Source organism: Rhinolophus sinicus, linkage group LG06 (assembly GCF_036562045.2).
Source record: "Rhinolophus sinicus isolate RSC01 linkage group LG06, ASM3656204v1, whole genome shotgun sequence".
Lineage (NCBI taxonomy): Eukaryota > Metazoa > Chordata > Mammalia > Chiroptera > Rhinolophidae > Rhinolophus > Rhinolophus sinicus.
In genome coordinates, this window is record NC_133756.1 from 122,796,437 (window position 1) to 122,808,573 (window position 12,137).

The window sequence follows — 12,137 nt, forward strand, 5'->3', positions numbered from 1 at the left end:
AATAAGTAAATGATACACCTAAAAAAGACCTGAAGCAGGAGCTGTCCCTTCTTGGGTTTTCTGTTTTCTCACTTGCTTATTTGTTTGTTTTATAACAGTGTGGCCCAAAGGAACAATATACTGGAAACCTGAGGCATCCACAGGATGAGAACAAACCCAAATTCCATTGTAATTTTGCCCAAAGGTGATTTGTTTCACAGGGTGGCGGTCTCTTACAGCCATGGGGGCTGAGTGTGGGGGGAGAACAACCACTGAACTCAAAGACAACCTAGTTCCTCTAATCATGGCAAAGCCATCCAGGAAGTAATACCTGACAAGACCCTTCCTTTCTTGGGGGGCATAGCATGTTAGATAGCCCCTAATTGTGGGCCAAATAGCACAATTTTTGGACGGAAGAGGTACAGCAAGGAAGAGGTGTGACATAGGCAGCTGGGGTTTTTTGTTTTGTTTTGTTTTATTTTGGCTAAAATGCTCATATAGAGCCATAAGGATGGATGGCGGCATAACACACTGAAAGGGGTCAGTGACTTATGTTAATTCTCCTCATTTGCTCAGAGCCATCTTGTTGACAGCTGGCATACATAGTACTGACTCAGAACCATGTTAAAAGATGTGAGCAGTGCCCCCTTATTTATCAGAAACGCCTTGGCTTCTGGCAGCTTCAGGGAAGATTGAAGGGTCTGTAAAGTGGCTGTTTAAAGTTTTGTCTTATATGCCAAACATTTTCCATATGTTAGCCACACCTCACCACCCACTCTGCACACAGGAGATGTTTGATGTTCATTACTTGACCAGAAAAATGTTTTGTTCATCTTCTGTTCACCCCTATTCTTCCTAACAGTCCCTGCCAAGTTTAAGAACACATTTGCAACAAGCTTTGAGTTACTCTAATATGTTTGAAATGTGAGCTGATGAGTTCCTACATCCAGCTAAACTGCCATTCCCCTCACAAGAACTATGATTTGTTTGCCTCTCTCCAACCTGTCTGAGCTGAATGTAATATTCAGGACTTATTTACTTCTGGAATAACTAAAACTTAAAACTCCCTATTCTCACCTTTTCACTGCATGCCAGGAGAATATTTTTCACCCAATTCTTAACCATAGATAAGTAAGGAACAGTCTGGGTAAGGCTCACACCAGGGATCCATCAATTGGGAGGTTTAGCAACCTCAGCACCGTTGACATTTTGGACAGGCTAATTCTTTGTTGTGGGGCTGTCCTGTGCTTTGTAAGATGTTTAGCAGCATCCCTGACCTCCCCCTAGTAGATGCCAGTCATGACAGTCAAAAATGTCCCCAGACATTGCCAAATGTCCCCTAGGGACAAAATCACCTTCAGCTGAGGACCACTAGTCTAGAGGAAGGACTGCGATTGACCTATCTTGGATGGAATGTTTAGTCCTGGGCCAGTCAGCTGTGACCAGGGGACAGGGATCAGTAAATTAGAATATAGCTCTAGCTGGATCTATGTGGCTGCTCCTTTAAGGGGTGCTGGAAAATTCACTAAGCATTCACCACATTGCAGACAGTTCCTATAGGGTTACTTTGGCAGACTTGCTCCTTGTTGATGGTGTTAAACTCTTTATTATTATATTTATTTTTATTTACATTTATTTTTTATTTTTGTCTGTAGATATCGAGATTTCTTGCCTTGTCTGGAGGCTTTTTTCTGTTTTCAGGTATTTATATTATCCCTACACTTTTAGTGTTCTGCCATCTTCAAATCAGTCTTGAGTTGATTTTTGTTTAATCTAGATCAGAGCTCCACTTTTCCTATTCAATTGCATCTCATTAGTATAACCTGAAAAATAGTAAGCAAACATGTGGGTCTTATTGTGTCTGTCTGCCAGGAAGAACAAACTGGGGGGCAGAATCATCATAACCAAATATTCTATGCTAACTGGCTTATGTACTCTGGAAGTCTAGAGCCATATTAGTGGCTAATAAACAAAGGCTTATCAGAATAAAACCCTCACTATCATAAGATTTAGTATATTTAACAATCTGGCTAGGTAACATGCTTGAAAGTCAAAGAACTACGAATCTGTTTGAAGCATTCTCTTGAGTCTCCCAGCCCACGGACCTGGAGAAAAGATCAAGATCCCAGCCCTTCCCTCAAGAGAAAGGTTGCAGTGAGTTTCTGGTAAGACAGAAGCAAAATCCTATTACACAGGACCTTCCTTCTGAAATAAGGATATTTGAAAAAGCTGGGCTTCCAGGGACTCAGAAAGGAAATCTTACCCCCAACCATAGCTAGAGCAAGGGCAGAGAGGGAGGTGTTCAACTCTACAGCAGAATATTGGAGCACTGGCAATGGAGTAGTAGAAGAGTTTGAGGAACTGAGATTCCTAGTGGCAGAGCAAAGAACCTCCAGGAAAGAAAGCAGAGCGTCCTATGTAATGGTGACCGTATAACTGGAGTCACCCCATAATTATCTGCAGTGAAGAACTTGTGTCTATCAAAGTGCAGAAGCTGCATCTACTTGGGCCTAATAGAAAACACTTTGTGGGGCCCTGGTGCGATTCTGTCCTGCATGTCTATGCAGCCGAGCAGTAGTCGTTTATCTCCGTCCATCTTCTCTCCCACCTAAGTGCATGTCACCACCCCATGGAAGATTCGATGGACATGGATGGTCATGAGTCCCCTGAGGCCCCAGAACTATCTTTTCGGTTGTGAACTAAAGGCCAATGAAGATTATCACTTTAAAGTGGATAATGATGAAAATGGGTACCAATTATTTTTAAGAAAGGTCAGTGTAGGGGCTGGAGCAAAGGATGAATTGCACGTTGTGGAAGCAGAGGAATGAATTATGAAGGCAGTCCAATTAAAGTAACACTGGCAACTTTGAAAATGTCTGTATAGCCAACAGTTTCCCTTGGGGACTTTGAAATAACACCACCTGTGGTCTTACGGTTGAAGTGTGGTTCAGGGCCTGTGCATATTAATGGACAGCACTTAGTAGCTACGGAGGAAGATGTACAGTCAGAAGATGATGAGGAGGAGGATGTGAAACTCCTAAGTATATCTGGAAAGCGTTCTGCCCCTGGAAGTGGTAGCAAGTTTCCACAGAAAAAAGTAAAACTTGCTGCTGATGAAGATGATGATGATGAGGAAGAGGAGGAGGAGGATGATAATGACGGTGAGCTTGATGGCGAGGAAGCTGAAGAAAAAGCTTCTATAAAGAAATCTGTTTGAATGTTCTTCTTTTTCTAGTTCTTTAAGGTGTAACATGAGGTTATTTATTTGGGATTTTTCTTGTTTCTTGTGATAGGCCTGTGATGAGGTGGGCGGTGGGAGATGAGGGCAAGGGGGATCATATATATGGTGATGGAAGAAGAACTGACTCTGGGTGGTGAACACACAGTGGGATTTATAGATGATGTAATACAGAATTGTACACCTAAAAACTATGTAATTTTACTAACGATTGTCACCCCAATAAATTTAAAAAAAAAGAAAGAAATCTGTTCGAGATACTCCAGCCAAAAATGCACAAAAATCAAACCAGAATGGAAGACTCAAAACCATTAACACCAAGATCAAAAGGTCAAGAATCCTTCAAAAAACAGGAAAAAACTTCTGAAACACCAAAAGGGCCTAATTTTGCAGAAGACATTAAAGCAAAAATACAAGCAAGTATAGAAAAAGGTGGTTCTCTTCCCAAAATGGAAACCAAGTTCATTAATTATGTGAATAATTGCTTCCAGATCACTGACCAGGAGGCTCTTCAAAATCTCCGGCAGTGGAGAAAGTCTCTTTAAGAAAAATATAATAGTTTAAATAATTTGGTAAACTTTTCCATCTTATTTCATTTCTGTAACAGTTGATATCTGGCTGTCCTTTTTATAATGTTGAGTGAGAACTTTCCCTACCATGTCTGATAAATGTTGTCCAGGTTCCATTTCTAAGAATGTGTTGTCCAAAATGCCTGTTTAATTTTTAAAGATGGAACTCCACCCTTTCCTTGGTTTTAAGTATGCATGGAATGTTATGATAGGACATAGTAGTAGTGATAGTCAGACAAATGGAAATGGTGAGGAGACAAAAATATACATGTGAAATAAACTCCGTTATTTTAATAAAGTAAAAAAAACAAAACACTTCATGGGTATTAATGCCCAACACAGACAGAGGTACTAACACCAGCAAATAGCACTTATGAAAAAGGGATGATAACCTTAGTCTATTTTGCATGGACTGTGCATTAATGTATTTCCATCACTGATTGGTGATATGAGGGGAAACAGGTGCTTAGGAAGTAGTTTTTATGGTTCAGAGAGGAAGCATCAGTCCCATTTCTCTTACCTAAGGCATGATTTTGGAAGAAGCTTCTTGGCACTGGGGTAAGAGGAGAGGGAAGCTAAGTTAATAATTATACCAAGGACCCACTATTATATGAAACAGGCATTTTTATGACTTCTTAATAAACATGTAGCGTTGTGAAGGACTGAAAGATAAACTCAGTGTATCCTTGCCCTCAAGTAGTTTACAAAGTAGTGGGGAATGGAACAATTACATTATATACTATATAATCACACTGTTATACAGAATATAACAATTATCACACAAAAACACTACTTTGAGGAAGAGGAAGTCACAGGTTTTTGAGAAAATAAAAGATAATGTTATGACCAACTGAGTATATTACGTACACTTGAGTAGGGACGTTTAAGAGTTGATTTCAGGAGCCCATATGAGAGGCAATGAGATTCTAACAGAGGATGTGACAATGAAACAGAAATGAGGGACTACATTTGTGAAATGTAGCATATTTAGCCTCTTCAAGGTTTGTTAACTAATTTTATGTGGGATATGACTAAGAGGGAGGAGACAAAATGTTTGAGCATTGGGAATTGGGATAATGGAAGAATGGTTTACAGAAGTGTTAAAAGATAAACTGAAGCATGTTAAAATTTTAAGAGTTTATTTGACCATTTATCCATTCCAATCAGGCAGTGTCAAACATGAGTGGTTAGGAGCACTTGTCTGATAGTGGCCAGGAGAAAGACTTATACAGAGAAAGTGAGGAAACAAAGTAAGGAAATTATTGATTGGCTATAATTTAAAGCTTATTTGGCTGTTTGTAATTGGTTGTCCTTAGGTTTCAATTTTGTAACCTTGAGGTATTTACAGGCTTAAATTTTGGTTTGCTTAAATAGGCCACCAAGGCATTAGAGCCACCTCTAATGGCCTCCTTGTTTAACTAATTTAACAGAAGAGAGATAAAAAGGAAATGAGGTGAAAGATGGTAATGCTACTTTAAACACAATACACTGAGTATACAAGAGGTTGGTGATTATATAGGGTGTGGCCATCTTGTCTTAGTTTCCCCAATGGAGAGACTTTCTTTGGATTCTGTCTGTTCACAGTCACATCCCTGGTTTGTAGATATTCTATGCAGCACAAGTATTTGTGTCTTGAAAGCCAGTGCTTAGTATTCGTGTCATCACTTCCCATGTCCACCCTGTCACCTCTTTATTTAGTTTTAGCTTCCTATAAGTAAGTCAGCTGCCCGCAGTTTTATTTTCCAATATGTGCTGACAAGGTGGAGAGGAGCCTGCTCAGCTGGCATGTAGGAATACTCCAGTATTAAAGCTTTGTCAAGCGAGGAAGAAGAGCCTATGGAGGCTGGGACTCAAACCAAAGATTCTCCATCTTTGGCACTTTTATTTTTTTTAATTTAAGGTTCATTTTTGTAATTTTTTTAAACAGAGAAAACAACACACTGTGGAGAAAGGTGAGGAATTGAGAAGACAGGCTGTGGGTCAAAATTATTCCCACAGCACCTGGAGTTGACAGGTCTGCCTAGGAGAGAAACGCGGGCACCGCTGCACACCAGAGGGGACAGCTCCTGTCTAAGGCTCAGCAGACCAGTTCACACACCACGCAAAGTTGCTCTAGATTCAAGTCGTAAACACCTTCCAGCTCATCATGAAACAAGTCCCACTCCTCTTCAGAGTCTGTCAGGTTGTCCACCTACAGCCAAAAGCATAAGCAACATCTCACCCAGCTCAAAGGTGACCACCTCTTTTTTGTAATTGTCAAAGGGGGTGCTGTTCTCTGTTTCCTCAATGAGCTCCCAGAAGTGGTTCCTCCATTGGGCCCGGTATCTGCTCGTTGTTCCCACTTTCTGTCCCTGTGGCTCCTTTCTACGGCCCTGGGGGTACTCATGTTGTAAAACCAGTTCCCTTCAAATGGGCAGCTCCCCGGCCTTTATCAAAATGCCTGCACACCCTGTTGCTCATGGCCTCCTTGTACTTCTGAATGAGTTTCTGCTTCTCTTCTTTCTTCTCCACCCAGTATTCACTCAGAATGACAAAGTTGGATGTGATCCGGCATTCTGGGCAGAACTTTATGATCTTGCTCTTAAACAGCTTTGCGCTCCTCCACTTGCAAATACACTTGAGATGCAGGTGTGGTTGCAGTTGGAGTGGAGAGGATTCCAAAGCAGCGCTCACTGGGGTTGGCTTTCTGTAGACCACTTCCATTCAGATCCCATACACCATGTCCTTACTGCGCTGGACGGCAGATGACAGCTCCACGTCCTCCTCATGGGCTTAGTGCAAGATTTTATATGCTGTGATCTCTGGGCAGCAATCACTGGGCGGAGGACTTGCAGCCCACGCATATCACAGGCGTCTCCATGGAGATACACACAGTTCTCCCCCATCGACACTCTCCCATTGCTGCATTCGGCATACATTCGGGCAAAGCTGCTTCTTTGTTTCCACTGCCCTTTACTTTTCTCTGATTCTTCCTTGGTCACTGAGCCCTGCAGGGGTGCTTCAGTGCAGGAAGGGGCAGGCTGGCCACAGCAGGGGTGGCCAGGAACAAACTCAATGGCATTCACCCAGTCTTCTGAACCTGCTCCTACGGTTGTAAAGTTTGAATTTCTTGACTCAGCCTCGCCTGTATACATTTCAACAATCTGTCCAACTGCTGATGAGAGACTTGAGGAAGCAGCAAGGGATGATTTTGTAGTTAGAGCTGTAGCAGTTGCTTCTTCCTGTTTCAATGGATTGCTGTGTTCATATCAGCAGCGGTCTCCGTAAATACAGTACCCTCGCTGAAAATACTTGCACACTACACCGTATGGACTGTCAAAGAGGTCATGCGAGTAGCGACAGTTATTTCCTTCCTTACAAACCTCATGCATGAAATACCTGCAGGTGACCTGTTTAGTCCAGCCACCTCCTCTGCCGCCTTCCCCTCCCCCTGCGACACCCTCCCTCCCATCCCAACCCCAGGGACGGGGGAGGTGACTGGGAATAGGGGTGGGGAAGGCTGCTGCCACAGCACCGCTGTCCTGCTCCAGCTGGTCGGCACTTTTTTTCCCTCAGCACAATCTGAAAGTACCTGATTTGGATGCTGGAAAAATAAATTCACATCTCAGGACACCATTTTCTATAAATCAAATGAGGCATTTGTACTAAGTTGAGTCTCTTCAGTTTTACACATCAGCATAGAATTGCCTCACTCTTCTTTCCTCAACTTTACTCTCATAAATTCCATTTTCATTTCTGACAGCTTCTATTTACTTGGATTTGTATTTATTGTTGTTTAACATTTTTTATAATTTTTCCTATTTACAAAAGTAACATGCACTCACTGCAAAAATAATTTGATTTGGAAACAGAAAAAAAGTATAAAGAAGAAAATATATGACCTGCTCTCTCATCACTATTAACATTTTGGGCTATTCTTTTTCCTTTTATGCACATATTAATTTTAAAACATAGCCAGGATCATACTGTGTAAATGATTCAGTTTTCTGATATTTTAAACCATTATATATTGAGAATTTCTCATATAATTAAAAATATTTTGTCATCATTTTTGGAAGCTGCTTGAAATTTCATTATTGTGGATGTTCTGTATTTCTTTGTGGTATTATCTCATATACTTATAGCTTAACTCCTTATAATGAAAATTTCCAGAGCTGTGCATATTCCTATAGTGACAAGAAAATAAAGGAAAAAAATAAAAGCCAAAATTTATATAAAGAAAAAAATACAGAACTTTTATTCAAGATTTCTGCTTATATTTCTGTGTTGAGAGGTATCTCCAGTTTAGTTAAGAAATATACATTTTTGCCTTGATAATGATTATATGAAGTATTCATATATATTTAAAAGAAAGAAATAGAGAGTTAGGCAGAGTTTTCCCATTTTTATAAACAAAATTAATACATCTTTATAAGTGCAAATAACTGAAATATAGAAAATAAAATATGTAAGTGTATTTTTCCCATGCCATTACTGAAAAGGAAATAGTTTTCTATGGCACATATATTACACACTTTATATACTTGTATGTTTTTTAAGGGAATTATACAATTCATATTGTTCTACATTTGTTCTCTAAGTTAACAACATTAATGACATCGTGTCACATATTTACATATTCACTAGTTAACATATTTTTATTATTTTTTTTCTTGTCTTGTTACATTGGGTAGAACTCCCAAATCATACTGAATGATAACAATCATAGTGGACATCCTTGTCTAGACACGTAGAGGGCCCTTTCCATTAGTATGCACTATATATATATATATAGATATATATATATATATCACCTGTTCACTGAACTGACAGGAGGATGCTTTGGTGATGGGGACAGTTTTTCGCTTCTCTGCATATGTATCTCATGTTTGTCACAGTTTTCACTATGGCTTCCATTGATTCTATATCATCATCTAGGGATCACCAAGTTCCCAGGACCAAAATTTGTCCTTCCATGAGATTGCCAGGTAGTGACGTGATCTCTTAAGGACTTCCCGTAATGGATACTATTTGCGTCTTTTTCCTTTTGCTAATGTCTTCATCCTCTGATCCCTTTGTGGATCCCTCGAGCACATCAGCTACCTGAGATCCACATAATGTTCTGCAAATTTTAACAGCAAATTCTAACAAATCAAAGAAATAATAATCCCTACTTTAGGTAAAATGTCTCTCCCTGTGTCAACTTTAAAATAGAGAGGATCTGAAATAATGAAGAATCTTAACTTAGCAAAGGATATTGGATAGAAGTCAAAGTTTTATTTGTGAGAGGGAATAACAGTGGATATATGTATGTATATTCTCCAAACTCACTGATCCTCTCTAAAGGAATGGCAAAGACTAGAAACAAGCTAAAACATTGAAAAATTAAGTACTTGTGCCTGTGCTGATTGTAAATTAATGCTTTTAACTCTGAATTATTATGCTTGAAATGTGTATGTTTAATCTTTCTGTGCATGAAAGAAAGGAATGTCTTACAGGAGTGGGGGGCAGGAGAGGGTATTCTGACCTTGAAATTATGTGACATTTTCAAAATACATTTCCTTCTAAGCAAATGTTTAAAAATAGTTCATTGGGAACATGAAATTTCCATTCATAAATGTGAGAAACTCCTTTTCAAAACTTATTTTTTGAGAGTGAATTGTGACAAGAATTAATGTGTCATTTATATGTGTGAGATGTTGAGAAATTGTAAATCTTATCAGTTCTAGTTAAATGTGTGATTTGCCTGTGAAAACATTTTTTTAAATTACCAGGTTTGTGAATGCCAGAATAATTTATGGTTCTCAAGTATACTGAAGTAAGATGGACTCCAACAGAGGAAAGTAAAATGCCATCAAGAGTTAAATCATGTCTTAAGTCATAACTTTTTTTCAGAATGTTTTTTCCATGATTTTTTTTCTTTCAAGGGTAAGTATAACCTTGATGAGCTGAATCAAGCAACATATCAGGAAAAAAAATAAAGATACTTAAAATGAAATATACCCAGACAATTTCTCCCACATGTAAATTCTAGAAGGAGAAGCAAGCGTGAAGGGAGTCTTTTGAGCCAGTTAAAAATTCTACTTTGAGACAGCTGCTTCAGAATCAAGAATGGGAGGGAATCAATCACAATTCCTATTTTAGTAAAATTCCTATGTGAGGTTTCTTAAATTAATTTGTACAACTTCAACTTTGGTAACTTTTATTCTAAATGTTTTGTTTTAAACCCAAAAATATAGTGGTAAAACTAAATAACATAACAGAACTAAAAGATGTAATATCTCTCAATTTAAGCATTTCCTTATTTTATATTACTAATTAAAATAGAAAAATGTTCATTTATGAAATAAGTCATTTATGAACTTAATACTGAAAAATGGTTTTTATCTGTCATAATCAAAAATTATTACAGAAAACTCATTTGGGAGATATGGAAAGGGCATATTTTAATCCATTCAAAGAGTCAGTTATTATTTATACTAAAGCTAAAATTTCTTATGACTAAAGTTTTCTAAATGTTCTCTTTACTTTTATAAAAAAAATATAATAACTAGCTTGATATTTAGGAGAATTAAATGTAAATGATAATGAGATAAAAGCTGAAATATCTTTTGTAAACTGATTTTGTGGAAATTAATTGGACTTATAAATATTGTTCTACACAAACTTGCTCATTTAAGTTTTCAAAAATGTATCTTTATTTATTTGTCTAATAATTTTTAGTATTGACTTGACTGTGTTTTAATGTTACATTAACTTAGTTGTAACTTAACTTTTTGTTTTGAAATACAGTGCTGAGGTAGAAAACACATGTACGTGTTTGTGTATGTATATATATAAGTGTCCATATATGTAGGTGTGTATTCATACATATGAATATGGGTATATACAAGTATATATGTATAGAACTAGATGGAAAGGTCTCCAAAGGTCTTCTGAGAAACTGGAATTCAACCAAGGTAAATACTGAAATGTTTTAAAATCTGTATGTGTGCGTGTATGAAAAAGTAAGCAGGTTTAAGTTATGACTGTAAGGAAAAGTTAAGTCTACACTTTAATCCCCCAAAATTGTAAGGGCTAGAGAATTTTAAATAAAACTCCATTGATAAGTGTTTGTATTATCTATTCATTACTATCCTCTATTATTTGTATGGGAATGCTGTATAAGACAATAGGTGCTCTGGCTTCATGTTCCCCAGTGTTCCCTTGGATGACATTATATTTTTCTTTAATTTTCAGAGATATTTGTTTTATGTTTTAATGATTCTAGCACCTGTTTGGATACATATTCTATAAAATCAATTTTAAGTTTTTTAAATTGCAGGGGGGAGGGAAATTGTATACATTTATTATATTATGCCCCATATTTGCTATATCAGTGTATCTTTCTTATCATCTTGGAAAAAATCTTATAGTAGGAAAGAGGAACATAAATGCAAATTCTGCCTATCTCTGATGAACCTAGAAAACATCTGAAAGCCCAAACCACAAACAGGAAGTGCTGCCGAGGCAGTGAAGATCAAAGCGAGGATGATCACAGCCACAAATCACAGAGATACACATGTAAAGAGTCACGAGAACACACCTCTCCAAGGTGAACAGGTACATCCTGAAGTGAAGAAGCAACGAAATTTAGTTTGTAGCAATGAGAATAGAGTCCATGGGCAGCTGGCAGAAGCTTCCTTAAAAGTAGTTTGATTCATATAATATCAGAGCCCCCAGAGCTGAACAAGGAATCAAACAGTCAAACAGCCAACCATCTTGCCGCAAGTAATTTCAGGGAAGAGAAGAGAAACTCTGCACTGTGAATTGTTAAAGCAAACATGAAAACTCTGTGTCATAAGGAGAATTCCTGCTAACTTGGATCATTGCCCTGGCTCATTCTCCATAGTGAACCTCCTTCAAATATATAACCACTTAAAAATTGTACAGAACTTAATATTAACTTAAAGGGGGCAAAAAGGGAGGAAAGGAGCTAGAAAAATAAATGGCATCTGAAAAACATTCATCAAAGAAACAAGGGAGAGATCCAAGATGGCAGAGTAGATAAACACTGTGCCTGCGTCCTTCCATGGACAGATTAAAATTACAACTAAATTATAGAACAATCAACCTGGAGAACCATCTGAAGCCTAGCCAAACAGAAGTCTTATAACTGAAAATATAAAGAAGAAGCCATGTTGAGACTGGTAGGAGGGGTAGAGACACGGAACAGGCCCAAAACTTCCCTGTGGCATTTGAGAGTCAGGAGGAGTATCTTGGCCACAGAAGTTCCTGTGGAAGGAGCAAGGGACCCCAGCCCCCACACCAGGCTCCCAAGCCCAGAGTACTGGTGCCAGGAAGAGGAGCCCCATCATCTGGCTGTGAGAAAC

The 12,137-nt window shown here is 38.3% G+C and overlaps 2 pseudogenes; one reads left to right on the plus strand and one right to left on the minus strand.

The window, feature by feature from the left end:
• The first annotated feature begins 2,608 nt into the window (after window positions 1–2,608).
• Window positions 2,609–3,762, plus strand: LOC109460436 (nucleophosmin; annotated as a pseudogene).
• A 1,146-nt stretch (window positions 3,763–4,908) lies between these two features.
• Window positions 4,909–7,308, minus strand: LOC109460435 (E3 ubiquitin-protein ligase makorin-1; annotated as a pseudogene).
• Between the last annotated feature and the right edge of the window lie 4,829 nt (window positions 7,309–12,137).